Source organism: Aotus nancymaae, unplaced genomic scaffold (genome assembly GCF_030222135.1).
Source record: "Aotus nancymaae isolate 86718 unplaced genomic scaffold, 86718_ANA_hifiasm-v0.15.2.pri h1tg000014l, whole genome shotgun sequence".
In the NCBI taxonomy this organism is placed as follows: domain Eukaryota; kingdom Metazoa; phylum Chordata; class Mammalia; order Primates; family Aotidae; genus Aotus; species Aotus nancymaae.
Genome location: NW_026988425.1, coordinates 11833173 through 11860644, shown reverse-complemented (window position 1 = coordinate 11860644; position 27472 = coordinate 11833173). Strand labels below are relative to the sequence as shown.

At 38.7% G+C, this 27472-nt stretch overlaps 1 protein-coding gene across 6 annotated transcripts in view; it reads left to right on the top strand.

Annotated features, from left to right (window-relative positions):
• The window catches only part of CTNND2 (catenin delta 2), a 935473-nt gene that overhangs the window by 22850 nt on the left and 885151 nt on the right, over nt 1-27472 (top strand). Inside the window, exon 1 of one of the 6 annotated variants that reach the window (XM_064375869.1) lies at nt 27330-27351. The exons of the other annotated variants lie outside the window; for them this stretch is intronic. The gene's annotated coding sequence lies outside the window, so the exon portion shown is untranslated. Of the gene's footprint in view, nt 1-27329; nt 27352-27472 lie in introns of those variants that run through there. 6 annotated transcript variants of the gene reach the window in all.

The following is a 27472-nucleotide window of genomic DNA, read 5'->3' as shown; positions in this document are numbered from 1 at the left end:
TATCTTAATTAGACTTCGTTGTGCTAATTTTTCTACTCTTAACCTCTGCCCAAAGTGAACTCTTACAGAACTTTTGTTTTCCATTTATTATGGAACATTTCATATATTACCTTTTATAGTAATCATTTCCTAACTTAGTAGACCTTGAAAAGAGAATATGCTATAAATTTCTGGGCCCCTCTTACAAATGAGTATAATGTCTTAATTAAAATATTTTATAATTGAATAACAGGGTTATATATCAGGATAAACTAAGTTAGGTTGCTTTAACACATAATTCCAAGTCTCAGCCACCCACAAGAATAAAAGTTGGTGCATTTTTGGCATGGATCGGCAAGAGCTGAATGGAGAGTTGGACAGTCCTGGTGACTCCAGAACCCAAGCCAGTGGATCCTCCATCTCAGCACAATCTTCCTTGGCCATGGAGGTGGGGAAATGATATAGAAAATTGAGTCATATGTCACTGTCTCCTATTTCATTGGGCAGAGTGGGCCATGTGACCATGCCCGGCCCTGAAGGGAGAGGGAAGTTCTGCCCTTCCATATGCTGAGAGGATGAAGAACTGAAATACTAGGGAACAGCTCTAACCACATCATAGAAAAAGCCTTTTGTGTAGTGTTTGTGAGTTGGATAGTTTACATATACTTTAATTTTGGGAGTTACTCTTTGTGAACCTATAGTTTTTATTAGTAAAACAAGTCTTGTTTCATAATTCTTGTACATAAGAGAGAAACAAGATTTTTGTATAAGAGAAAATGAATGTCAAAAGCTTATCAACAGCACAGAATAGGATGTGAATTGTGATTGGAAATGCATGTTTTGATTACATGCTCAAATAAAATGGTAGGTAGCATGCTCCAGAGCCATCTTGCTGGTTTTTGATATTTCCATGGAAATTAACCTTTGTATAAATGCTGTTCCCAGATGTAAAGAAAAGGCAAATCAAACTTTTCTTATATTTTATATATATATATATATGCGCACAGGCATATGTGTATGTGTATATATGTTTGTGTATATGTATACATACATTTAATTTTTCAATAAACTCAAAGGCCTGATTTTTATGTTTCATTTTGGTAGAAACAGTGAATCATACCCAGAAACACTTGCCAATTTTAACTGTCTCTCCCTCTCTCTCCCGTATCCTGTCTGACCCACAGCCCTGATGCTCTGTCATCCCCCCACCTTCCTCTCCTTTCACGGACACGTCCATCCTGAGTACTTGGGGCTCGGTGGTGCTGCAGTCATGTTCTATGGTGCCACTTGGCATCTGCCTCCACCCTTCCTCTTCTGTGGGGTACTGTCTCCATGGTAACCACAGACTGCTCTGCAGGCAGCTCTGCCATGTGGGGCGGCTGGAGCTGGCAGAAGCAATCAAAGAGCGAGGAGGCCTTGAAGAACCCTGGAAAAGCTTCCAGTGCAATTGCAGAGACAGAAATGAAAAATGTTATTAATTTGAGGCATCAGGCTAGTGGCGAAACTCCCAGGAGGTCCCATCTCTCCTTTCCAACTTGCAAGTTATGGTGCCCCAATGTCCACATGCTTCTCTCTCTCTTTGGCTGCTTTTTGTCTGTCGATGTTTCAGGAAATACGGTGTGGGCAGGTTTGAGGCTGGGCAAGAGTGAGTCTCTGCATGGGGTGACCTGCTAACATGCATGAAGCCACAAGGACTCTTAGGAAATAATAACCTGAAAAGGTGTAGACACTGAATTTCATGATCAGTGGATCTCACACTGCAAACTTCAGGATTCTGGAAATAACGTTTAGTCACTTTCCCAGCTGTTCAAGCCTTAGAGCAGGTTTCTGGTGTAATTGTACTCAGTTTGAGATCTGGGTTATAGAACACTGCCAGATATTTGCATCTGTTTTCTCTGTGCATTGATCTACTCTGAAGATGTGAAGTAAACAAAGTACAAATGTAATTTGTTTCTTGGGTTCCTCTGAACCCTACCTTGCTTGAGCCTGACCTTTTCTCTTGGGATCTCATCCCAGAGACAAGCCAGCAAACTTTTAGAAGAAATAACACATCTTGGTGAGGAGAGATAGTAAAGAAGAGATAGAAAATATTCTTTAGGGACCAAAGCCAAAGAAAATATGTAATATTTGTAATAGAGTTATTTGTATATAAAATTTTATTATACCACATTTGTTAATATACACTGCTGTCATTTTTCAACTATAAAATGAAAAACAATTTAGAAAAGATATAATCACATTTTTGAGTGTTTCTGATTGCTTTTACAATTTCTGTTCCTTTGTGTGTCTGTGTGTATGTGTACAAAATTGTTAAGCTATTCTGTACTGCACTTTCAAAAGAAGAAAGCTTGAGTGGAAGATAATCGCCTCTACATTACTTTTCTTATACACAAGATATATTTATTTGTTTCTGCCATATACAAAGTCTCAGAATTATGCATGCTGCTCTTTGGTACTTAAATAGTTTTAGTTATTTTATGGATTTATATATAGTTTAATGAAATTTGATGTTAATAATTGGAAATTGTATTTTTGTCCTCTCTTTGTTCTCTGTAGCACTTCTTGCCAAATGAAAGAAAAGTCTTTTTGTCCTTCAGATTTTGATAGTCTTATATCTTTGTCTTAAAGAGAAATGGTACATCTTGGTAGAGGATGATGATGATGATGATGATGATTATGGTGGTTATGATGGTGCTGTCAACAACCATCATCATTGAAAGTGGGAAAATTTTTTCTCAAACCTTTATTTTCTTGCTGTGAATTAGGCAGCAATGTGAAATAAAAGCTTCTCAATAATAGATACTTTAAATATTAGGGTTAATCTTCAAGCATATTCAAATATTGGTAACATAGCTTAAAAATTATTTTCTAATCTCTCAAAATATGATTTCTTTAAAAATTACATATGCTTATTTCTCATAGGCTTGATTTATAATGATGGTTCTACAAAGTTTATTTTTAAACGTTAACTTTGAGGCATCATAATGAATTTTAGAAACTGGTTATAACTGGATACCAATTAAAATAGCAAATAGCAAAACTCATATAGCTAGTTTAGTTCACAGAGCGCAATTTATTAGAAAAGAAGAAAAATTGATAATTAGTGAGCCAAGTGCTCATCTCAAGAAATTAGGAAATTAATGGCAATGGAGTAAAATGAAAGAAAATAGATGAAAACCAGCTATTACAAATGTGCATATTTCACATTTAAAAAATGATAAATTTCAATATCAGACATAATTAGTATCTCTTAGTGAACTAGGAATTAAAGAAAACATTCTTAGTCTAAATAATACTGAAATCTAAGGTGTATCGTCCCATTTCAGTCACAAAAATAAAAGACTATCTTCTAACATCACTTCTTTAACCTCAGTCATCACTATAAAGAATAGACATATGAAGCCTAGGCAGGAACAAGGAGAAAAACATAAAACTATGTGCAGATAATATTTACTAATATTTACTTATAAATCTCAAGGGACTCTAAGGTTTTAACTGTTTAATTACCAAGGTAACTCAGCAAGTTTGCTGAACTAAATAGGATGTTAAATGTGGCTTATTTCTTTCATGTTTGATTTATAATAATTTAAAATTACTTTTAAAAGATAACATTGAGTTATCATAAGGAAATTTAGAAACTGTTTATAACTCAATGCCAATTAAAGTAGCTAAAGTATAAACAATGCTAACTTTGAACACTTTTTCAATCTACATCATTATTAAATGCTCTTAAATATGTGGTGTGTTTTTGAAGTAGTCTTTTCCCCAAATCAGGCTACTGGACTGTTTCTCCCAGCTTTATTTTCCATGCAAAATAATCTTTCTCTTTTGTTTAAATATTTATGTGCTTTTTAATTATATGTGCATGTGTGTACAGTCAATTTGTTGCAAATATGATCTTATTGATTTTAATTCTATGATTAAATGTTAAACTTGTTGACTCTTAGATGGAATTTCTCTCTATGAATTGTGTTTTGACCCAAGTCACCTTGTTGAAAGATTACATATACAGACTTTTCTTTGTTCTTTTATTTTATTTCTTTTCTTTTTTTTCCCTCTCCTCTACCCCTCCCCTTCTCTTCCTCCTCACCCCTCTCCCCTCCCTCCCCCTCCCCATCTCCCCCTCCCTCTTCCCCTCCTCCCTTTCCCTCCTCTCCCTTCTCCTCCTCTCCTCTTTTTTTCTATCTATCTATTTGAAATCATACCATAATGTTTATGCCCATATTCTCAAGGGACTATGGATAGGGAATGGATCATGCCTTCCATTTCTTTATATGAATAGCACCAGGTTGAAGATCTTATAAATGGGAATCATTCAGTAATGTTATTCAGTCATGCTATAGCTGTTAGGAAATCAGAGAATTTAAACACTTTCTTCACAATTTCATCTGTTTTATTCCTCATCAAGGATATTCCTTGTGAGATTGAGTGGAAGCAAAAGCACACTTGGTCTTGATAACCTTGATTGCTTTCTGGTCTTGATTTATGGATTGGAAACTCCATGAACTATTGAATCTTTCTAGTATAATCTGGCGTCTATTCAGGGTCACTGTATTAGTTTGCTGGGGCTGCTACAACAAAATACCATAGATTGGGTGACTTATAAACAGCAGTATTTATTTCCCACAGTTCTGAAAGCTGGGAAGTCCAAAATCAGGGTGCCAGCATGATTGTGTTCTTGAGGGCTTGCAGACTGTTGCCTTCTCACTGTGTCCTCAGAATGGCAGAGAGTTTTGCCATCTCTTCCTCTTCCTTTTTTTTTTTTTTTGAGGTGGAGTCTTGCTCTTATTGCCTAGGCTGGAATGCAATGGCGCAATCTCAGTTCACTGCAACCTCTGCTTCCTGGGATCAAGCGATTCTCCTGCCTTAGCCCTCCCAAGTAGCTGGAACTACAGGTGTGTGCCACCACGCTTGGCTAAGTTTTGTATTTTTAGTAGAGATGGGGTTTCACTATGTTGGTCAGGCTGGTCTGAAACTCCTGCCCTCGTGATCTGCCCACCTTGGCCTCCCAAAGTGCTGGGATTACAGGTGTGAGCCGCCATACCCGGCCCCTCTTCCTCTTCTATGAGGACACTAAAATCCCATCATGAGAGCTCAACCCTCATGACGTCATCTAAACATAATTTTCTCTCAAAGGCCCCTGGCTTTGAATACTGTCACATTGGGAGTTAAGGCTTCAACATAGGAATTTTGTTGGGGGAGAGAGGCACAAACATTTAGTACATTGTAGTCATTAATCCCAAATGCTGAAAATGCTTTGGACAGCAGTTTTCTTTCCCAGGGTGTGAATATTTTGAATTGAATTAAGTATTCTCAGAGAAGCAACCATAAAAAGCAATGTTCTTACACAAATTTTTTTTTTTTTTTTTTTTTTTTTTTTTTGAGACGGAGTTTCGCTCGTTACCCAGGCTGGAGTGCAATGGCGCGATCTCGGCTCACCGCAACCTCCGCCTCCCGGATTCAGGCAATTCTCCTGCCTCAGCCTCCTAAGTAGCTGGGATTACAGGCACGCGCCACCATGCCCAGCTAATTTTTTGTATTTTTTTAGTAGAGACGGGATTTCACCATGTTGACCAGGATGGTCTCGATCTCTTGACCTCGTGATCCACCCGCCTCAGCCTCCCAAAGTGCTAGGATTACAGGCTTGAGCTTACACAAATTTAATAGTGAATTAGGGGTTAGGAAGCAAAGGTTGAGGTTGTAGGAAAAGGGAGGTAGTTTCGAAGTTGAAGAACTACGTACAGTAGGCTAACAGCTAACTTGTACTTGGAGTTTGAAACCCTGAACACAGGTTTCTACCAGAGTGATTAAACAATTTAGAAACCTTTGCTTCTGAAGGATCAAAGGTTTTGTGATTCCATAGGAAAATTATTATCAAGTTATCCACTTAAGTGAAAAGATATAGTCATGATCACTCTATGAGGTCAGAATTCTTCTTCAGTTTCTACTTGCGCAAACCAATTTGTGATTGGATAATTTACATATTTTTTTCACAATTGGTTGAAAGAATCAACTAATCACTGATAAATGTTCATTTTTTCATATGTCTAGGTTTTTTCCTTTGAAAATTAATGATGGGATCTACTTGGGCATAGTACAGGCTATCCGGGTAAGGGATTGTGGTATTTTAATTTCCTGAGTTAAACATTAAAGTAGTCCCCACTTATCCTCAGTTTTTGGGTTTCAGTTTTCCACCCTCAACTGTGGTCTAAAATTATTAAACAGAATATTCTACAAATTAGCAATTCATAAATTTTAAATTTCATGCCATTCTGAGTAGTGTGCTGAAAACTCACCATCCCACTCCTTCCTGCCTGGGTTGTGAATTGCCTCTTTCTCCAGGGAATCCATGCTGTCTGTGCTCCCCGCAACCCAGTAGTTACTCAGGAACTATCTTGGTGTTGGGGTCCCCTGTTGTCATATGGCAATGCTTGTGTTCACATCACTCTTACTTTAACTTAATAATGACTCTAATGCACAAGAGTAGTGATGCTGGTATATCGTAATAATTGTCCTATTGCATTTTTAGTTATTGTTAATCTCTGACTGTGCCTAACTGTAAATTTCACTTTATCATAGGTATGTATGTATAGGAAAAAACAGTGTATAGAGGGTTTGGTACTTTCTGCAGTTTCGGGGATCTACTGAGGGTTCTGGCACATATTCCCCCTGGACTGCTATCTTAAGTTTTACTAGTTCAATGATATTTGATATTACTGCTGTAGTTTTTTGCAGTGTGTAGAGGTTATTTAAAATTTCTCACTTTTTTTTCCTCATAAAGAGGTCACAAGAGTGAGAGAATTTTATCATTAAAAGTTGCTGCTTTAGCCAGGCACGGTGGCTCATGCCTGTAATTCCAGCACTTTGGGAGGCCAAGGCGAGTGGAACATGAGGTCAGGAGTTCAAGACCAACCTGGCCAAGATGGGGAAATGCCCGTCTCTACTAAAAATACAAAAAATATAGCGGGGCATGGTGGCAGGTGCCTGTAAATTAAGCTACTCAGGAGGCTGAGGCAGGAGAATTGCTTGAACCTGGGAGGTTGCATTGTTCTGAGATCATGCCATAGCACTCCAGCTTGGGCACAGAGAGACAACATCTCCCCAAAAAAAAGTTGCTATTTTAACTTAAAAATAGGATAGGACTTCAGTTCATAGTTAATCAGTTCCAGTGTTTCCATTTATTTTTCTTTGCCCTCAAACTAAGGCTGTAAATATGCCTACCATTTCATTCACTGTTGAATCATAGGGCTTGGATACCGATGTGGTGAGGGCGCTCGATTTCCCCATCCCCACCATTCCCCTGAAGGTAGTAATAGCAGATTGCCTTTTCTAGGCTCCCTCTCTGTTGCTTTTACTTCCTTGTCACCAGTGGGGGACTGTGTCACCTGCTGGTCCTGCTTTTGGTTGGAATGGGTGTGTTGAAGGTCAGTGCTCTGCACAAGGCTGCTGTGAAGCTGCAGATTTTCTCCTTGTCACCTCCACCTTGGGCAGGTGTCAAAGGGGTGTCCTGTATTCCAGCCCCTTGGGCAGGTGTCAAAGGGGTGTCCTGTATTCCAGCCCCTTGGCCAGTTGGGAAAGTTCCACTCAAAAAGTGAAGTAGCAAGGTGGCTGCTTAGGCATCCAGCCCAAGGTGATAATTCAGCCTCTAGCAATAAAGTGGATGCTATCTTTTTAATTCCATCTGATATTTCTTAATTGGTTCAGAATGGAGAGGTGACTTACACGCAACATGTTTTTATTGATTTTTACGTTATAATAAAGTGGTAAACTCACAGGTGGTCAATAAAATCTCTTTGTGATCCAGTTCACCTTGAAAGATAAATATAAAGGGACTGGTGACAAGTAAACTCAGCCGTCCCAGGATGTGTCTCTGAATATGCACTAACTAGGCGTGGGAGCAGATTTGCTATACTTTAACCTCTGCGTGCTGCCTTATTTGATGTGCAAAATAAAGTTATGTTTTCATCTTTAAGTATTTTCATCTTTAAGTATCCATTTGGGTTATTTCAAGTCATATCATTGCATTAATTTTTAAATAGTTGTGCATGAATGTGCTCTGCCTTAATCACTGTATATATCTTGGAACTACTTTTTGCTTTTTTTGTTATTATATATGTGTTTCGAACAGATAGGCATAACACTGTTGAATTCCTGTGTCTCCAACAAATGTTAGTTTTCTACAGATTTAAGAATGAATAGTTTTTTCTGCAGGAAATATCCAGAAATTATCAAATCAAATCATTCTGCATCTTTGTCCTCTCCCAAAAGTGTGTAATTGTTTCTCTGTCCCAACAATAGTGTAAGAAATTTGACAGTGAAAACTCTTACTACTATAATTGTGTCTCATGCTCATCCAATCTGAAGTCTCACAATAAATTATGAAGAGTTGTCTCATTTGAAAATACTAAAATATGAACAACATTATGAAGATCATTTAGAGACAAAAATAAAACCTCTAGAGGGTGCCAGAAAGTCTTTCTTTGTTACACTGATGAAAACTTGGTAAACTGTCAGTTAAATTCCTAAAGATTTTATCATCTTTTTTTCTTTAAAATACAAATTCTTACAAGTCTGATAGTTCTTAAAGAAATGATAGTAATCAGAAAGGCAGCCTTTAACATGGTAGCTATGTACAGTCTTTATTTTATAAATACATATGTAGCACCTTTTTTTAAATTATTCCAAGTCCTTTATGAGTATTAGCTCCCTGAATCCCCCTAATACCTATTGGACAGGGGCTGTTTTTATCCTAGTTTTACAGTTAAGGAAACTAAGGCATAGAGAAGTTTAAAAAACTTGTCTGTCTCTGTGTGGCATCATCTATAGACCAAGCCATGTAAAAATGAGAGATGGCTTAGAGGGACACTGTCTAAGTTTGGGCTGCTAGAACAAGTTACCATAGACTTGGAAGTTTACAAATGGCAGAAACTTATTTCACATAGTTCTGAAGGCTGAAAGTCTGAGAATGAGGGCCCCCTTCTAAGTGGGGGTCAGCTGACTTCTGGTTGTATTCTCATATGGGGGAAAGACCTAGCTAACTCTCTGGCCTCTTCTTGCAAGAGCGCTAATCCCATTCATGGAAGCTCTACCCTTATGACCTTATCTATACCTAATCACCTGCCAAAGACCCCTGTCTCCAAATACCACTACATTGGGAATTAGGATTTCAACATTTGAATTTTTGGGGGACACAAACCTTCATTCTGTTGCAGAAACCTTGCTCCTGTGTCTCCGTCAAAGGTTAATTTTCCATAAATTGAGATTACAGAGTTATGTCTTGATCAGTAAGCATTAAGTTTGACCCCTGCACCTGCCTGTTTGAATTTGTGGACGTTTTCCTCCAGGCATTAACTTCCGTTTTCCTGCCAATTCTTGTACTAGCATGTGCTGGGGCCAACTCTTCATGACTGAATTGAGTGAGCAGAATGGTAGCAACAGCTAGGACCAAACCATTCTCGCCTCTTCAGGAGATGTGGAGAGGATGGGTTTTCTTGCTTTGCCCTGCAAAAGCCAATCAGGGACTTGATGCATTTTTTTTACTTCCTTTTACAGGGAATTGAGCCAAGGGAGATTCTGTTTATCCTCAAGCTTACTTAAGTCAGGGAATTCTGCAAAAGCTTGTTCTTTGTAAGCAAATTCATCTCCGTGTTTTCTGACTATACAGCTCAGTTACGAGTGTCCCTGTCATTCCATCTTAACTGATTGACCAACTACGTAGAAGGCTCAGCTTTCGTGTAGCTGACAGTTCTCCATTTCAGCACTATTGGCATTATGGGCTGGATAACTGTTGTGGGGGGCGGGGGGCAGCGCCGTCCTTTGCATTACAGGCTATTGAGCAGCATTGCAAGCCTCTGTCTGCTAGATGCCTGCAGAAATCCAGCACCCAGCTGTAGTAACCAATAATGTCTCTAGGGATTGCCACAGGTCTCCTGGGGGGACAGAACTGCCTGTGAATGAGAACCACTGATGTAGATTCCTAGAGGCTTCCAATGGTCCCATCCCCTACTACAGTCCTGTATTCTCCCTTCTGGTTTTCTCCATTGGGCTCTTTTGCTAAGCATAGTGGTCTAGATGCATCATGACCATTTTTCCACTCTAAATCAGTCTATATGTAAGTATTTACCAGGTGGTTTCATGCTTCATCAAGGCCTCTTTAATGTTCTCAAGGTGCCGGAATTTTGAGATTTTCATCCTACTATCAATTAGGGTTATGTCAAGGGAATTAGAATATTTCCTGCTTCCTTATTTTTTTGAATTTGGTTGCTAACACATTAGTGCCCCCATTCTGGAACAGGAAAAGGTAATATATTTGGCCTAAATTGACTTGTCTCCTGATCTTCTAGTATATCTCTTGGACCAAAGAAAAATAGATATGTTTTTATTGCATTAAAACATACATAAAATTTACCACCTTAGCCATTTTTAAGTATAGAAATAAGTGGCATTATATATATTGATGATGCTGTACAATCTATAAATTTGTCTATTCTTGGTATTTCATATAGATGGAATCACATATTATTTGACCTCTTGTATAAGTAAGGCTGATTTCACTCAGCATGATGCTTTCAAGGTCATTCCATGTTGTGGCATGTATCACAATTTGGCACCTTTTTATGTCAGAATAATATTCCATTGTATGAATAAAGCACATTGTGTTTACTCCTTCATCAATTGACATTCCAGTTGCTTTCACCTTTTGGTGATTGTGAATAATGCTGCTGTGAACTTTGGTGTGCAAGTATCTATTTGAGTCTTTATTTTCAGTTTTTTGGGGCATATGCCTAAGAGTGGGATTGGTGCATCATATGACAATTCTGTGTTTACCTGTTTGAGGACTGAATAGACTGCATCTTTTTAACACCTGTTAGCAATGCATGAGGATTACGGTTGGTCCACATTTCACCAACACTTATTTTCATATTTTCAATTTTTTAAAGTATAGCCATTCTTTTTTTTTTTTTTTTGAGAAAGAGTCTTGCTCTGTCGCCAGGCTCCAGGCTGGAGTGCAGTGGCACAATCTTGGCTCACTGCAAACTTCGCCTCCCAGATTCAAGCAATTCTCCTGCCTCAGCCTCCCGAGTAGCTGGGACTACATGCGTACGCCACCACGCCCAGCTAATTTTTGTATTTCAGTAGAGATAGGGTTTCACCATGTTGGCCAGGATGGTCTCGATCTCTTGACCTCCTGATCCACCTGCCTTGGCCTCCCAAAGTGTTGGGATTACAGGAGTGAGCCACCGTGCTCGGCCAAGTATAGCCATTCTAAAAGATATGAAGTGATATTTCACTCTGATTTTAATTTGTGTTTCCCTAATGACTGTTGATGTTGTGTGTTTTTTATGTGCTTATTGGCCATTTGTTTGCCTTTGTCTTAGTCTGTGTTCTGTTGCTTATAACCTAAAATGTAAAACTGGGGGTAATTTATAAAGAAAGGGAATGTATTTCTTAAATTTATTGAGGCTGAGAGGTCTATGGTCCAGGGGCCACATCTTGTGAGGGCCTTATTGCTGTTGGGGACTCTGCAGGGTCCCGAGGCTGTGGAGGGCCTCACATGGCAAGGGGGCTGAGTGCGCTAGCTCAGGTCTCTTTCCTCTTCTTACAAAGCCATCAGTCTCACTCCCATGGTAACTCATTAATCTGTTAATGGATAAATTTATTCATGAAGTTAGATCCCTGATGATCCCATTACCTCCTATAGGCCCTATCTCTCAGTACTGCCACTTTGAGGATTAAGTTTCAACATGGATTTTGGAGGGGACAAATGTTGAAACCATAGCAATCTTCTTAGGAGTAAAGTCTATTCAAGTCATTTGCCCCTTTTGCATTTTCTTCTTCTTCTTGTTGAGTTGCATACTTTGAAAGAACAGGTGAACTCCATGATCCTCTTGATTCTGAATATTCAGTCATCTAACACCAAAGACCATTAGTTTGATTCATTTAGTTTCAGTGGGTTTCGTACCATGTTTGAAGGTAAAATGATGTTCAAACTGGTAGCTTGGGTCTGTCCTTAGTGTTTCCCACATCAGACTGTCCTGAGGTGGAACTCACACCCAGATCACCACCCTGGAGCACTCAAAGGCTGTCCTGACAGAGCAGAGGCAGGAGTCCAGCCGCAGGTCTTAGTTGGGGCCAGTGTGATCCTAAGCACTGCAGCAGGGACGGTGGCTACATTGGAGGCCAGGGACACCCCTGTGCATGCTGCACAGCTTGCTCTAGCTGTGCCTGCAGGTGTCAGAGGTCATGCATGGTGGTAAGCGTTAGCACTGGTACTCCACCTGTGGACTCTGTCTGTTCTGCCCCTGCTTCTCCATCAGTGGTTTCTCTTGGTTGACTAAAAGAGAGCACTGAGGCGAAGTGTAGGGAACTAGCTCCATGATAATTGGGAAAACAATCTGATGTGAGGCATTCTAGATGTCCAGCACTGCTTACATTCTGTTTCTGTTTTTCATACATTCTTACAATTTGTAAATAGTACATTATTTTAGTTAAGTCACAATGTAAGTTTGTGTTTTACTAGGTGTATTGATTACAGTGATCAGCCAAAGTTCTTGGCTTAGAATCACTGCTTTGTCACTGATTTGCTAGGTGATTTAGGGTCAGTGTCTTTGACTAGCTGAGACCAGCACAGGCTTTATGGAGCATAGGTATTACTGAATGAATGAATGGTCTCACTATCTGTTAACTAATGGCAAAACTGGTGGGTCTTTTGAGTTACTTTCTGGTCTAATACACAATAATTCTAAAAATGATGATCACTCATTCTCAAACAGTAGCCACATAATTTTCTGCCAGTATGACTGAATATCCTGTTAATGAAACAGAACTAACATCTCCATGTGGAAGAGAGAGAAAGTCTTAAACAGCTCGTTAAAGTTCTGATTGGCTGATTATAATAATCTGAGATGCTGTTCCTTGCCTGTAATGTTTTCTGTGATGTTGTATTTTCTTCCCCCAAATAAAAACAAAAACAGCAATTATTTCTTGCCTCAAATAATCATTGGATTTTTTTCTGAAATCTGTCCAAAGTCTGAGCAAAGGGCAATTTTCCTAGCTAGAATTAACATGCAATAAAATTAGTACCACGGCCTCTAGCAAGTTCATGCTTCTCTGGAATAACTCGACTTGTTGAAACTGTCCCTGGCTTCACAGTACTTTGCACCAGCCAACCAGCTGGATATTCAAAAAAGGTCATTATGCATTGGCAGTCCGGAAAGCATTAAAATGTGAGCTTGGATAAGAATCCTGTGTTGTTACATACAGACTTATGATATTAAAACAAGGCTAAGAAGAGAAAATACAACACCGCATCATGCATTTGTCACAGTGATAGATGCGCTTGCAGATACCTAGAAAAATTGCTACAGCTTATCTGCTGCTCATGATAAGGTGTCGGGGAGGCAGTGACTTGGAGTGAGTTCATGTATTGATTGGGACCACACAGAATAGAATGTCATTATTGATCACACAAAGAATTCCAAGAGAAGCCTAATGGCATGTGATTCCTCTTTCTCTCTGTGCGTTATTTTGCATGAGCCATAGTGTAGTTTGTTATTAGGGAAAGGCAATTACATTGTGGCAAAAGCTTTCTTTTGATCGTAGGAAAAACGCAGTAAGAGATCCATGATAAACATTGATTTAGCACATAGGATGTGCCAGGCACTGTGCTGCACACTTTAGATACAAAATCTCCTTAAATTCTCCCAGTCTCTGAAATGTATTTGTTTTTAAATTTCCTGTATCAGAGTTGTCGGTGAGGACCTCCTGATTTTTGTAGATGGTTAACCTTGGCCCATACTCTCATTTATATGGCAACGGAGATTTGCACATCCTGCTCAGGCATCCTTTTAACTAAGTCCTGTGTCCTCACATGCTGCATTGGTTATACCTGACTGCATTTGTTTTCTGTTGCTGCTATAACAAATCACTATACATTTAGTGTCCTAAAGCATCACAAATGCATTCTCTTAAAAGTTTTTTTTAAAGACAAGGTCTTGTGTTACCATCCTGGCTGGAGTGCAGTGGCAAAATCATAGCTCACTACATTAATTAAACCCCTTGGTGCAAGCAATCCTCCCACCTCAGCCTCCCAAATAGCCAGGTTTATAGGCATGTACTACTGCACCTGCCTAATTTTTAAATTTCCTATGGAGACAAGGTCTTGCTATGAGACCAGGCTGGCCTCAAACTAATGGCTTCAAGAGATCCTCCCACTTTGGCCTCCCATAGTGTTGGGATTACAAGTGTGAGCCACCACACCTGTTCCTCTTAAAGTTCTTTATGTTTGATACTCTATGTGGATCTCAGTTGGCTAAAATCAAGGTGTCAGCAAGGCTGTGTTCCTTTCTGGAGGCTCTAAAAATAAAGGAGAACTCTTTTTGTCTCTTCCAGATTCTAAAGACCATGACAACAGATTGAGTCTTTCAACTTACGTCAATATGTTCCCCTCTTCTTCCTTTGTCCACTTCTCAGGACCCTTATGATTATAGTAAGCCCACCTAAGTAATACAGGATAATCTCCTAATTTTAAATTCCACTGATTATCGACCTTAATTCTATCTGCAACCTTAATTCTCTTTTGTGTGGAAAATAACATAATCACCAGTTCTAGAATTAGAACATGTATATCTTTAAGGGATGTTGTTCTACTTCCCACACTGATTCATCTTAGAAGTGAAAATCTGTCTCCTTTGCTGGTCTCTATTAATAAATCTCAATTATATCAAGAGTTTATTTAGTTTGTTGATGCCTAAAGAGGTTGACAGTTATTCCCCTTCAGTAACTCCTTTCTCTTTTTTCCCTTTCTTTTTGAAGTTATTGATAAATTCTCTCCCTTTCTCAATACAGATAGTTCTTCCTATTTCAGGCCCTTTGAAATTTCTTCCTTTCAGTAACAGATAGGCTACCAAACAAAAAAAAGGAAACTTCCAAACAATATAATCCTAGTTCCAAAAGAAGTTTTTGTGAATATGCTTGCAAATATGCTTTTCTCCATCTCATATTCTTATATCAGCCCATTTTACACATTAAAAAACAAGAATAGTTGAGACCAGACAGGTTTGTGATTCACCGTAGACTAGTAGTTCTCAAGTGGGGACAGTTTTGCCACCTGAGAGACACTGAGCACGGACAGAAGGCATTCTGCATATCACAACAGGTGGAGGAGGCATGGCAGGGCTGCTCTCACGCTAGGCTGTAAAGTCCAGGGATGCCACTCACATGTTACAATACAAAAGAGAGCACCCCTGCAGCAGAGTTATCTGTCTGGTGATGTTAATGGTCCCGTGGCTGAGAAAGCCTGCTTTAGACCATACAGCTAGATGGTGGATCCAGCAAAGTCAGTGGGAGTGCTAATCCCAGGTCTGCTGGACAGTCACCCAGGTGCTGGGACCAGTAAGCTGAGTTACCTTTCTAGAGGAGAAAATGAGACTTTTAGATACAATTTTAACTCCGCTTGATCTTAAGATCATCACATTTGTTTTGCAAGAATCATGGTCAGAGGATTTGTGAAAACTCAAAATGTCATGTTTTGCGTCTGCTTACTGTGGCATCCACATTTCTAAGTAGTACAGTAATGATTTCTACTAAATACTGGCAATAGAACTTTCTAGGAAGAACAGTGTCATTTGTCTGCCTTTAAAATTGAAGAATGATTTGTCTCTGGGACCTGACCCTTTTCTTCAGGCAGCGGAGGTTGGTCAAAGCCTTTGCTGGTGGCATTCTGCGGGTGAGCTCTTGCAAGCCTGCCTTCATTGTGGAGAGTGGCTTCCTGTGATTGAGGAAGACAAAGCAAGTCAAGCAGTAATTAGGAAGTGGACACGCTGACCTGGCAATGGAGTGAAACATGACGTTTGTGATCCTGATCAATTCATGATCCAGCAGTGGTGAACCAGCAGAACGGGCCCAAACTGCTGAAAGAATGGGGAGCTCTGCTTTAGATGGACCCTAAATAAAACCTGACATTAGTAGCTCTTAGCCCTAGGTCTACTTCTGCTGATTTCAGTTATCTATTATATCTATTTTGTAGAGAATGTTGAAGAGAACTGTAGAAATTAGGGGTGTAAAACCATCTCTTTGTGTCAGACAACCCTACATCAGACTATTCTAAATTGCCTATTATCTTGTGTTAAATATGTTGCTTCCAATATGCAATTATATTATTCTCAAATTTGGTTTGGACAGAAGTGGTACTTTGATAGAAGAGGCAAAGTGTGGTTGGTGATTATCATTTTATGCTGATTGTAGCACATGAATTTGCCAAGCAATTGTTAAGTTGGCCTTTCAGTGCTCAGATTTTATTATTTTTTTATAAAAATCAGCATTAAAAAGGAAGTTCTTTCACTTCCTGGTTTTTGCATGTAACACATAGGCAAGCATCTATAATCAGAATAATTGAATTTACTGCTGGAAGTTATTAATAATTTTATTGTCCCGGTAGCAGCTGTCCATATAATGCTTAACACCAATCAAAAACAATTGGTTCCTAAGCTAAGGAAGCTATTGTGCATGAGGTCCTGGTGTGATGTATCTGGCCCCATAATTTGATTTATTCCCATTGAGTAAAATCCTTTGAGACCTACAGCCCTCAAGTTCTAAAAGAGAATATTTTCAAGATGTACCATTTACACTAAGAAACAACAATTGTTTGGCAATCAACAGTTTTATTATTGAATATCTATTTGCATAACAGTGTGCACTGTACCATGGAGAATACAGATGAATATCAGTATATCATTTCTTTTCATAAAGAAAAAGCTTTCAGCTTTCTTAGGAAAACACAATTTAAACACGTGGACATTTTCGTGTAAGTTCATGGATTAAATGAAATACAAGAAAATAGATGCGCTCAGGTTACATTGCTAAACTAGGGCCAGCTAAGTAGGACAGAGACTCCAGATCTCATTCTGAGCTGTTGTGTACATTGAATTTTGAAGGCTAACTAGTCTTTGTATTTCTTGTTAGCCCTAATTTTTCTCTTGAATGGGATACCGAAAACTGTTTATCTTGTGTATTCAAATGATATTCACTCTATTTCATTCATGTCCAATTTAATATAGCTCTTGTTTTTCTCGTCTTATATGCATTGACAATAAATATAAAGCAGTTTGAGAACTCTCAAGAGGCTAAAAACAGAAGAGCTGTCCAATGTCTCAAAGGAGATAAATTGTCGCATAGCCAAGAAACAGTGTTCTAATAATTATGGCAAAATGAAGACTCCTTTTAGAAGGAGGGCAGGGGAATAAGAAAGCAGGTGAAGTGGCAGTAATGTGATTGTTATTTTTTGAGTAACTCTTCAAATACCAACTTTTTAGGAATATAGGGTAAGGCATAGAAATGTCTGTTTTAGTACTAATGGTAAGAAATGCATCAAGTTTTCCTGCTTCCTAATGATGTACTCCATGAATGTACTTTTGGGAAAAAGTCTTCGAATAGATGGAATAAATTTTTTCAAAACCATGGTGCCTTCAAAGTAAGAAAATGTCATATTGTTAGTGCATACTTGAACAAATTCCAAGATTTGAGAGGGAGCCTTCCCAAAATTTGACCAGCTGTCCTGAAAACACTATAGTGAACATGAATTACTATAGCAAATGTCTTCATTTTAATGGAAAATTTTTATTTTCCATAATTTTTTTCATTTTAAATGGAATATTTCAAATGAAAAATTACTAGTAGTAAGTTGGTTAAAACAGGACAATCTTTGAGAAAAGTTTCCTAACAGTTGGTCCATATTTAGATAATATAAATATGGAAATTTGTTTAAATCAGTAGTTGAAAGAAGTCTTAATTTCTATTTCCCATTTAATTCCATTTGACCCAAGTTGAGTATAGAGTATCTAATGAGGCAGCAACTGCTATAGAAAATCACAGAGCAAGCTTAGAGGGGTTGGGCACAAAAAGATAGGGGCATTGTTGGAATTTCTATTAATAAATAGGGTAGTCAGGGTAGGATACATTGAGAAGAAATCATTGGAGCTAATATTTCAAGAAGGTAGGGATGGTGGCTTTGTAGATACAGTAGATTGGGTTCCTAAGTTATGAGAATGCTGAATATACTCGAGAAATGCCAAGGCCTCCAATCATGGCCGGCACACATGCAGACTTCAGAGAGATGATGGAAGAACACATCAAGCAGACTCTGTAGGCCACTGTGAGGGCCCTTTGGCTTTCACAATGCAGAGTTTTGGGAAGAGAAAGGACATGATCCAGCTCATGTTTTGCAAGCATTCTTCTGACTTCCCTGCTCCCTTGTGGGGCGGGGATGGTAGCTCAGATAGCAGGCACTTGCAGAGGGCCTGAACAAAAGATGACATTAGTTTGGACGATGGCATTCAGAGGAGAGATGGCGAGAGAGGTGATCATCTTCTGAATATGTTCTGAAGGTCAAAGAATTTGCTGACAGATTGGATGGGGTATAAGAAATAGATGGATAAAAGATGATTCCAGTTTTTGGCATAGCAACTGGAAGGATGGAATTCTATTCATTGAGAGGGGAGAAAATGAAGTTTGGTTTGGGAGAGGTTCAGTAGATCACGTTTGTTACATTTTTATTTTGGAGTTCTGCTATGTGGTGTTAACGCTGTTATGTGGCAGAGGTTTATCAGATGTCTGAGTGGAGGGGTCCAGTAGGCAGTAGATGATACAGGTGTAGAGTTGAGCAGAGAAGGCTGAACGGGACTCTAAGACGTGAAACATAAAACTCAAAAACTCTAAACCATCATATATATTGGTGATCATGTGATACAGATGTAAAAAATGTATGTATGTATGTCAGAAAATGTATGTCAAGTCATTTTCTATAGTTTATATCTTAGAGGACAGTAGCAGAAAGAGCATTCTAGGAGCTTTTGGAACACTGCACTTCAAAATACAATAGAAAGATTTCTGAAAACATTATTTACCCTTTAGCAACAAAAAAAATTATGTTTTATTGAGAGAAAAACTCTACTGATATAGTAATATGTGGATGGAAATTTAGGCAGACTTGATACAATGCCCTATCTTTGCAATATTTATGGGGTTGTCATGTTTTATGCAAGTCCTTGGAGTAATGGAAATGTGCCAACTTTCTTCAAAAATTGTTGTATTTAAATGCCACAACTGTGGTAAATTAGGTCACTGCATGAATAAAAGTAAAAGTTCTAATTGGTACCTATATTACCTGGTTTAGCTTCTTTATATATCTGTTGTAAGGTAAATTATAGCACTTCTATAAAAACAGCCTCTGGCTTGCAATTTTATAAGCAGTGAAGGCAAGTGTATATTTTAAATTTTTCCTATTTTGTAGCTGAAACACTTCTTATGTGCCTTATAGAATCTTAGCTATAATTACCAGAAATCCAATTAAGATACTAAAACGGTAAAATTTACAGATGAGCTTAACAGTACTTAGCTCTAATAGAGAATTGGTTATAAACCTCTATGTTAAACATTAGGGATTATATATCTTTTCAAATGCTACAAAATATTATTAAAACAAGAACATTCACAACTGAGCCTTACACTTTACTAAGGAGGGAGCTGTCCAGCAAATGTAATTACAGAATTGTCCAGCAATTGAAGCATTAGTAAATCTGTAAAAAGCATTATGTATGGGAAATATGGGTTCTATTTTGTTTAAAAGATGTAATAGCTCTCAGTAGAAGAATTCATCATTAGATTAAAATATTTTTATGGCCAGTAGATCCTGGTTACAAAATATCCCTATTTTGAAAATTCTTTATGTATTATTGTAAATATGCTGTAAATACATTCATATTATCCAAGGATTCAAAAACATCACAGTAGTATATAATACTTAATAAAATCACTTGCTAGTTGATTTCAATGTGAGTGAGCAAGTATAATAGAGTAAGAAGCACTGCCTAAGGAAATAAGCTTTAGAACAAGAATTGGTTGCAAGAAATAGCAATTTTTTTTTATTCTTGGTACTTCTGCAATTTCTATTTTCATGGAAAATTGAAGTGGAAATGCTAAAATCTGATAGAATCACTCTGCCCCTGGCATTTCCTGGTGGAATAGAAACCCACAACTTATAAGGCAGATCTAGCTTTCGAATGAACTTGTACTTCAAATTTATTGTCTGATAAAATTGTTGAGTTTTCACGTTTTTAATTGTAGCATAAACCAATTGAACCTTAAATATTTTAGATACTTAAACTGATCACAAATATTGTGATGAATGAATATATGATTGACAGTTGTAAGAAGTACAGTAACAATTCAACTGTAATTTTTTTTCTCCCTTCTTTTGCCGGTTTCTTAAATAAATGGCAAATAAAGGGATGGTGAGGGATCTTTCAGTCTGTATCTGGTAGTCCCTATAGGGTGCTTATACTGTGGTAAGTATAGGTGTTAAGGAAAGAGTGCTGAAAACAAAATTGGTATGGTACCTGCCCTTGTGGTGCTCAGAGTTTTATGGGGACACTGATTTCTCCACATTCATGGATGAATTTTGCTACTGAGAAAAATGTTAAATGGGAAGAAAGCGGGATCTGGAGGAAAGAGCATTGGGACAAAGGCTAATGTGTGTGAGGTGTGTGTGAATTACAGGCATGTAGGTGGCTCTGATAGATGAACAGCAGTTATTAAGTGTAAGAATAGGAGATTGTTCTGTGGAAAGCATGTGCAAAGGCTCTAGGACCTTCCCTGTATTGAAAGCAAGTAGTGGGAAGCAGGGAGATGACTGGTAGAGGTCCTGCAGATCCATGTAGACATATAGGGGGACCAGATTATGCGTGAACTTGTTCTCTTCTAAGAACTGGATGTTTATTCTTCCTACAGTAATCTTATAATCATTAGGCTTGGTAATCGATTGGAAGATATTTTAATTTCTATTTTCATTGTTGTCATTTAGTGCATTTTGTTTTGTTCATTTAGATCTGTTACCATATGAAAGTCTGCATGTGGAATTTAACACCTGTGGTGATAGTGTAAATTATGAAACAAGGCACCATGTGTTAAGTATAACACATAATGGCATGGAAATGAACTGTTTCCATCATTCATAGCAAGGAGATGTCAGTGTTGAAGGAGAGTGAAGACTCCATACAGGAATCATCAGCTGTGTCTTAGCAGACAGTCCCGAAGGAGATGCTCTTGGAATGGTTCAGAGTGTGGGTCTGAGTTCAGGCTAGATTCCAGCCATTAGCCTTGTGACTTGACCATCATAGAATGTACTTCACTGGGTTTTTCCAATTAACAAGATAATACATGTAAAGCATTTAACACTGGAACAACCTATATAAGTTTGCTACATATTAGCTAGTTTTATTGCTGTTTAATTCTTATTTTTATTGTTGTTTTATTATTTGATTAACCATGGATTAATCAAATAATAATAACTGTAACAATAGTTAATGCTTTGGAGCTAAGAATTATTCTCAATAATAAGAATACATATATCAATAGGTTATATACAGGGTTTGTGTAGAACAATATGGTTGGTAAAAGTAGAAGGAATAGGACAGATATTGGTATTTTATTGATTGTATTATAGCTTTACATTTGCAGACAACAATTTTGGGTTTAGTCACCTTAGAAACATTTTAAGTTCTCTCTGTCATCCAACCTTCCACCCCTTCACCCCATTCCTACAAACTGGATATATTTACCTGTAAAATTGTGGGAGTTTCTTTGTGTGCATGTATATTGACATCATTTATAAGGTGATATTATATAAAACCAACTTTGCCGTCTATTTTTGTTATTAACTAAGTAGAATCCAGTGTTGTAGAAAGTGTTTAAGCAGGTGTCTAGGTTTGCACTGATAAGAAACATCAAATTAAAACTGGAGGGAAATGAGTGAAAAATAACCACAAGCAGTCACCATATAAAGTTACTTTAAAAAGTGGTACATTCTGGGTTGAAGCCACATTGTCTGTAATTTCATTCTATCTCAGTTATTTTGAGGGAGTAAGTCCAACCTCCAAACATATGCCACAGAGATTCCCAGATTAGCTATAGGCCCCTAAGGAACCCACAGTTTTTGTGCTTCCTATCTGAAAAGTTCTCTTTTCCATTTCACGACCATCCTGATTGTGGGCACGCTTGTCAGCCTCTTGTGGATCTTGTCTGGAAGGTTTGTGCTGAAATCGTAATATATCGTGTTGTGTATTCTTCCTTTTCTTATATGCTCATGCACGATCACAAAACACATTATAGAGCAGACAGGCATAATTTCCCTTATAGAGAAGATATTTTTTCTTTAATAGCATAGGTAGTCCCTGATCAAATATGCACATTTGCAGCTCAGCTCAAATTTATTAAATATGGCACTAACTAGGTTAACCTGTACTTAATATATATTAGCTCTTCTGTTTAGTGACCCCAAAGATCATAGACACCCTTATGGGTCAAGAGCTTTTTGCATTATTCTGGGTCCAAATGACAAGATTTGCAGGCCTCGTTAGAACACAGGTATAAACTTATCGGCAAAGGGTAGTCAGATCATATTGTCCTCTTGCTCACAACCCTGTCCAGCTCTCATGCAGGAGAGAGATCATCTTTACCACGGCCTGCTAACACAGCTTCATTGACTGCTATGCTCCAGCCTCATTGCCATTTTTGTTTGTTGTACAAACAAGACTTGTTCCTGCCTCACTGCCTTTGTATCACCACACATTCCCCCTGCAAACATCTTTGCCAGAGCTTTGTACCTTGATATGGCTGGCACATCCTCATCATCCCAGACTCTTTTCAGAGGTTTTCCCCACGGGGAGGACCATTCCTCTGTCTCTTTTCTTGTACTGGATTCAAATTAATCATGTGAGAGTAGGGGAAATTGAACTATGAAAACCAATGTTTTTATGATTTAGTATGGACTGTATAATTTAGGAATCGAATCCTGATGTCAGTAGCGTAAAATTTTTTTTTTTTTTGAGACAGAGTCTGGTTTTGTTGCCAGGTGCCAGGCTAGAGTACAGTGGCGCGAGCTCGATTCACTGCAACCTCCGTCTCCTGGGTTCAAGCAATTCTTCTGCGTCAGCCTCCCGAGTAGCTGGGACTACAGGCACACGCCACCATGCCCAGCTAATTTTTGTATTTTTTAGTAGGGACAGGGTTTCACCATGTTGGCCAGAATGGTCTCAATCTCTTGACCTCATGATCCACCTGCCTCGGCCTCCGAAAGTGCTGGGATTACAGGCGTGAGCCACCGCACCCGGCCAGTAGTAGTTTTTAAGTTCGGATATCTAATGGGAAGTATGTGAAACTTTTAAAATGCATGGACTCAAATTGGCTTACTGGACATTGATACGTCTTCATGTACTAATTTCAACTGTTTAAGTGGGTTGTTTGGGAATTTGATAATTTTGAAAATAAGTAATCTTACATAATTATTAAAGGGATTTCCAAAGCCACCCATATTGCTTTTACACTCTAAACTGCTGTGATTTTGGTTTTATTTCTTGTGCCAGGAACTCATCATATAAGGTTCAAATTCATTCTGGTCCAAGTACATATTTAAAAAGTATTATAGATAGCTAAGATTCAGCCATGTTACCAGTAAGTGAGTTGTATCACAAACCACATACATGTTGAAGGGAGATGTATTTTTTGATGTTCTTTTTAGTTTTAAACCTGGGGTGCTATTTGACTTACGGTAATTCATTCTGCCAATGTAGTCCCTGATGCCCTTTCATATTCTATCCTCTGTTTTGTTTTTTTTTCACTTCTATATCTTCCCTCCTACCTCTCTTTTTCTGGACAGTTATCTTTTCTTCCTGTCTGTAGCCTCTTTCTACTTTTAGTATCGAGCTAAAGTATATACTCTTTAAAGAGTATATACTTAGCTCGATACTAAACTATAATCCTGAGCCAAGTTTGTTAGATACAGAGAAACACAGCCTTTTGCAAAAGCCTTCAGCAACTTTGTACTGAAAAAGTGATAAAGGCTACACTCCTTCAGATGACACTCACTTCCAATTTCCCATCCAGTCCCCTCTTCCACAGCATCCTTTCTCACCTTGTTCCCTCTGGCCATGCCAGATGAGCTGCTGTTTTCATCTTTCCTTGTGTAGTCAATATTCCTGAACTCTGCTCAATTTCTTAGCTGTGAAAGCAGAACATATATTTTGCTTTGTATTTTTGTTCATTCTTTCTGTATCTGAGTACCTTATAATATTATAAACTCCCAGGGGCAAGGTTCATGTTTTATTCTTTTATCTCTCCCAGTTTATGGCATGGTGGCTTATACATAATTGTTGGTGAATAGATATTTGTGAGTTGAAGATTTTGTGTCCTCCCAAACTAACTGCAATTTCTTAATGCACATAGTATTCCCTCAGTGCTTTCTCAAAGCCTTTTCTTGTAACCACACTTTATAAACTAGTAACATCGATAAAACAGTGAAGAGGCAAGTTCAATTATGGGCAATATCTTTTATTCTCTCTTGGAGTTGATGGCTTAGAGCAGTGGTTTTGCAGACTTTGACCTCCATTCCCATCATCTAGAAAGCTTGTTAAAGTTCTGGGTCCTGGAACCAGAGTTTCTGATTTATTAGGTCTGGGGTGAGGCCTAAGAATGTATATGTCTGAGAGGTTGCCAGGTAATGTGAATACTTCTGCATCAGAACCTCATTTAGGGAACCTCTATGGAGGGTGACCAGAAGTCTCTGACTACTGTATTCTAAAGTTACTGAGTTCAAGAACACTTAATCTGTGAATAATCTCAAGATGAGAGTTAAAAGTGGCTTTTAGTTGTATGTATTTCATATACCTTTTCATCTTTAGATTTTGTTTTTCCACCTAATAAGTTGCTTACAGATCTCCTCTCCACTGGTTTGTGTTGATATGGAAGGGAAAATGCTTTCACCTGTTGGATGTGCACACTAACTCTTATTTTCCCACCCTTGTTTGCCCAAAGGAATTTCTGTTGAAGGCATATCATGGTGCATCCTAGATGGTAGCTCAGTTAATCCTCAGGCAAATCCTATGATTTGTCTCTGTTTTTCCAATGATGGGAGGTTAGTTCACTGGTCCAAGGTTATACACACAGGAAAGATAGGCGAACCAGGATTCAAACCTGGGGAGTCTGGCTCAGGAGCTGACACACCTCACCACTGTCCGTTGGTATCTCTCTAGGTAACATAAGATGCTGCTGTCCTTGTCTCAACCTGTGGCTTGATGCCTTTTCCACAAATCCTTTCGGCATCTCCAGCTAATCCCTGGTTTAAGGCTGCCCTCCGGCATTACAGGTTTTTTATGCTTGAATGCAAAAACTCAAGTAACCATCACTCTTTAAGGAACCGTGTCTTAATCAGATTTATTTTGGTCTGTGAGTGCAGCTGTACATTATAGTTACAGAGTATTTATATCACTTGCTTTATGAAAAATGACAGCGTGACACAAATGGCCCAGTTTCGAAGAGAATAGTGGGGCCTCTTATCAGATGATCTTGCTTTTTTGAATTTATAGCTTTACATGCATCATCATATTTGGTTTTAAAAACCAAAACAACAACAAAAACTGCTAAACATTATCCTGATTTCACAGGTAAAGAACTGAGTCTCAGGAAGGTTGAAGAACTCTATTGCGAGGCCAAATCCTAAGAATGAGATCCAGGTTTAAATCCAGTGTTTGAATTCCCAGTTCAGTGTTGATTTTACTGTATGTTAGATACTTGTATTAAGATGGAATCTATACCTTCTATGAGCTTTAGGAGAGATTTTACAAATATTGGATGAAGTTTTCAAATTAGAGTTTTGAGTATTCACTTAGTCAATGAGTTTTTTTACTGTGCTCTTTCTTTGAGCCGGGCATTCTTCTAGATGCTTGGAATATATCACAGAACAAATATAAACTTTCTGTAGTTCGAACATACTATTAATTTATAAAGTAAATAAATTTCTGAAGCTTCCACATTTACTGTGATAGGTAATTTTAAGTGTCTGCTTGGCTGGGATCCGGTGCCCAGCTGTTTGAGAGGGTGACAATAAACAGTAAACAGAAATGAGTAAATTGTATGTTAGATACTGATAAGTGCCATGGAAAACAAAATAAGTAGAGGAAGGTCGGGGAGAAAAGATTCCAGGCAAGAGCAATGCAGTTGAACTTTTATGTTGGATAGTTAGGTAGAACTGACACTTAAGCAAGAATAAAGGACGTCAGGGAGTTAGCTGTGACCCTGGCCATGAAAAGACAGTCCAGGCCCAGAGAGCAGTGAGCACAGTGGGTCACCCATGGCAGTGTGCTGAATGTGCTTTGGGAACAACACAGAGGATAGTGTGGCTGGAAGAGAATAGTGGGAGGATACTTAGGAGAACGAATGCTCAACCAGGGCCTTTTCCGGGGCCTTGTTTATCATGGATGGTTTTGAGCCAAGAAGTGATGTGATCTGACATAGACTCGGATCAGTCTGATGAATCTGTGGAGAACAGACCGCAGGAGAGCAGTGGTGGACACAGAGAGACCAGTTAAGAGATGGTGTCGTCAATCCAAGTGTCCCATGATGGCAGCCCGGACTAGGAGAACAATGGAGTCAGCAAGAAGCGATTAAATGCTGTACATATCCAGAAGGTAGACTCAATGGAGGTACCTGGTGGATTAGATGTATAATGGTATAGAAAAGGCTGAGTTAAGAATGACTGCCAAGATTTTGGGCCTCAGAAACCCTGAGAGATGCAACTGGCACCAGATGAGAAGGAGAAGAAGGTGAGTGGGGCAGGTCTGAGAGTTCGATCAACTTAAGAGATGAGTTTCGAGTTCACCAAGGCCTGTTGTCAGTGCTGAGTAGGGCACCCAGCTGTCAGTGCTGAGTAGGCAGGTGGATCCAGGAGTCAGGGTCTGGGTGAGGGCAGTGACTTGAGATTCAGCAACGTATGTGTGATAGTTAAAGTCATCAGACTGGATGAGATCCCCAAGAAAGTGAATGTAAATAAAAAAGAGGAGGTAAGACCACTGAACCCTGGTATGAGCGTGATTGGGATGTCACGGAGAAAAAAAACAACAGAAGAATAAGACACGGCCAGTAAAGTAGGAAGAAAACCTGCAGTGAATGCTGCTCAGGATGCCAAACACAAACACCCAGGAAGAGCTTGGCTGTGCTGACACCTGTCACATGCTGCAGGCAGCTAAAGGAAGGAAGGCCTAAAAATTGTCCACAGCTTTAGAAAGAGGATGGTCCTTGGGGAGCCAGACCAAAGCAGTTTTGGTGGAGTGATGACAGAAAAAGAGCGACTTTTCCCTAGCACGAGAGACCTGGTGAGAGGTTGGGCGATCTCCAATTAAGTAGATTCTTCCCAGATATTCATGTGTTTTCCACTTTTGACAGGTTTTGATTAATCTTCTGAGATTTGAATGTGATTCTTTTATTTGGAAGAAGTGTGAAAGAAAGGAGAGAGGAAAACACTAAAAGAGAGACACAGAGAAACAGGTAAGAAAAATACAGTCAAAGAAGAGAGAAAGAGTGATTCTCAGAGAGATCACATGGGTCTTTGAGCTGGTAAAGTGCACACATTAAGGGCAAACCCATTATCAAATTGGTTCCCCATTGT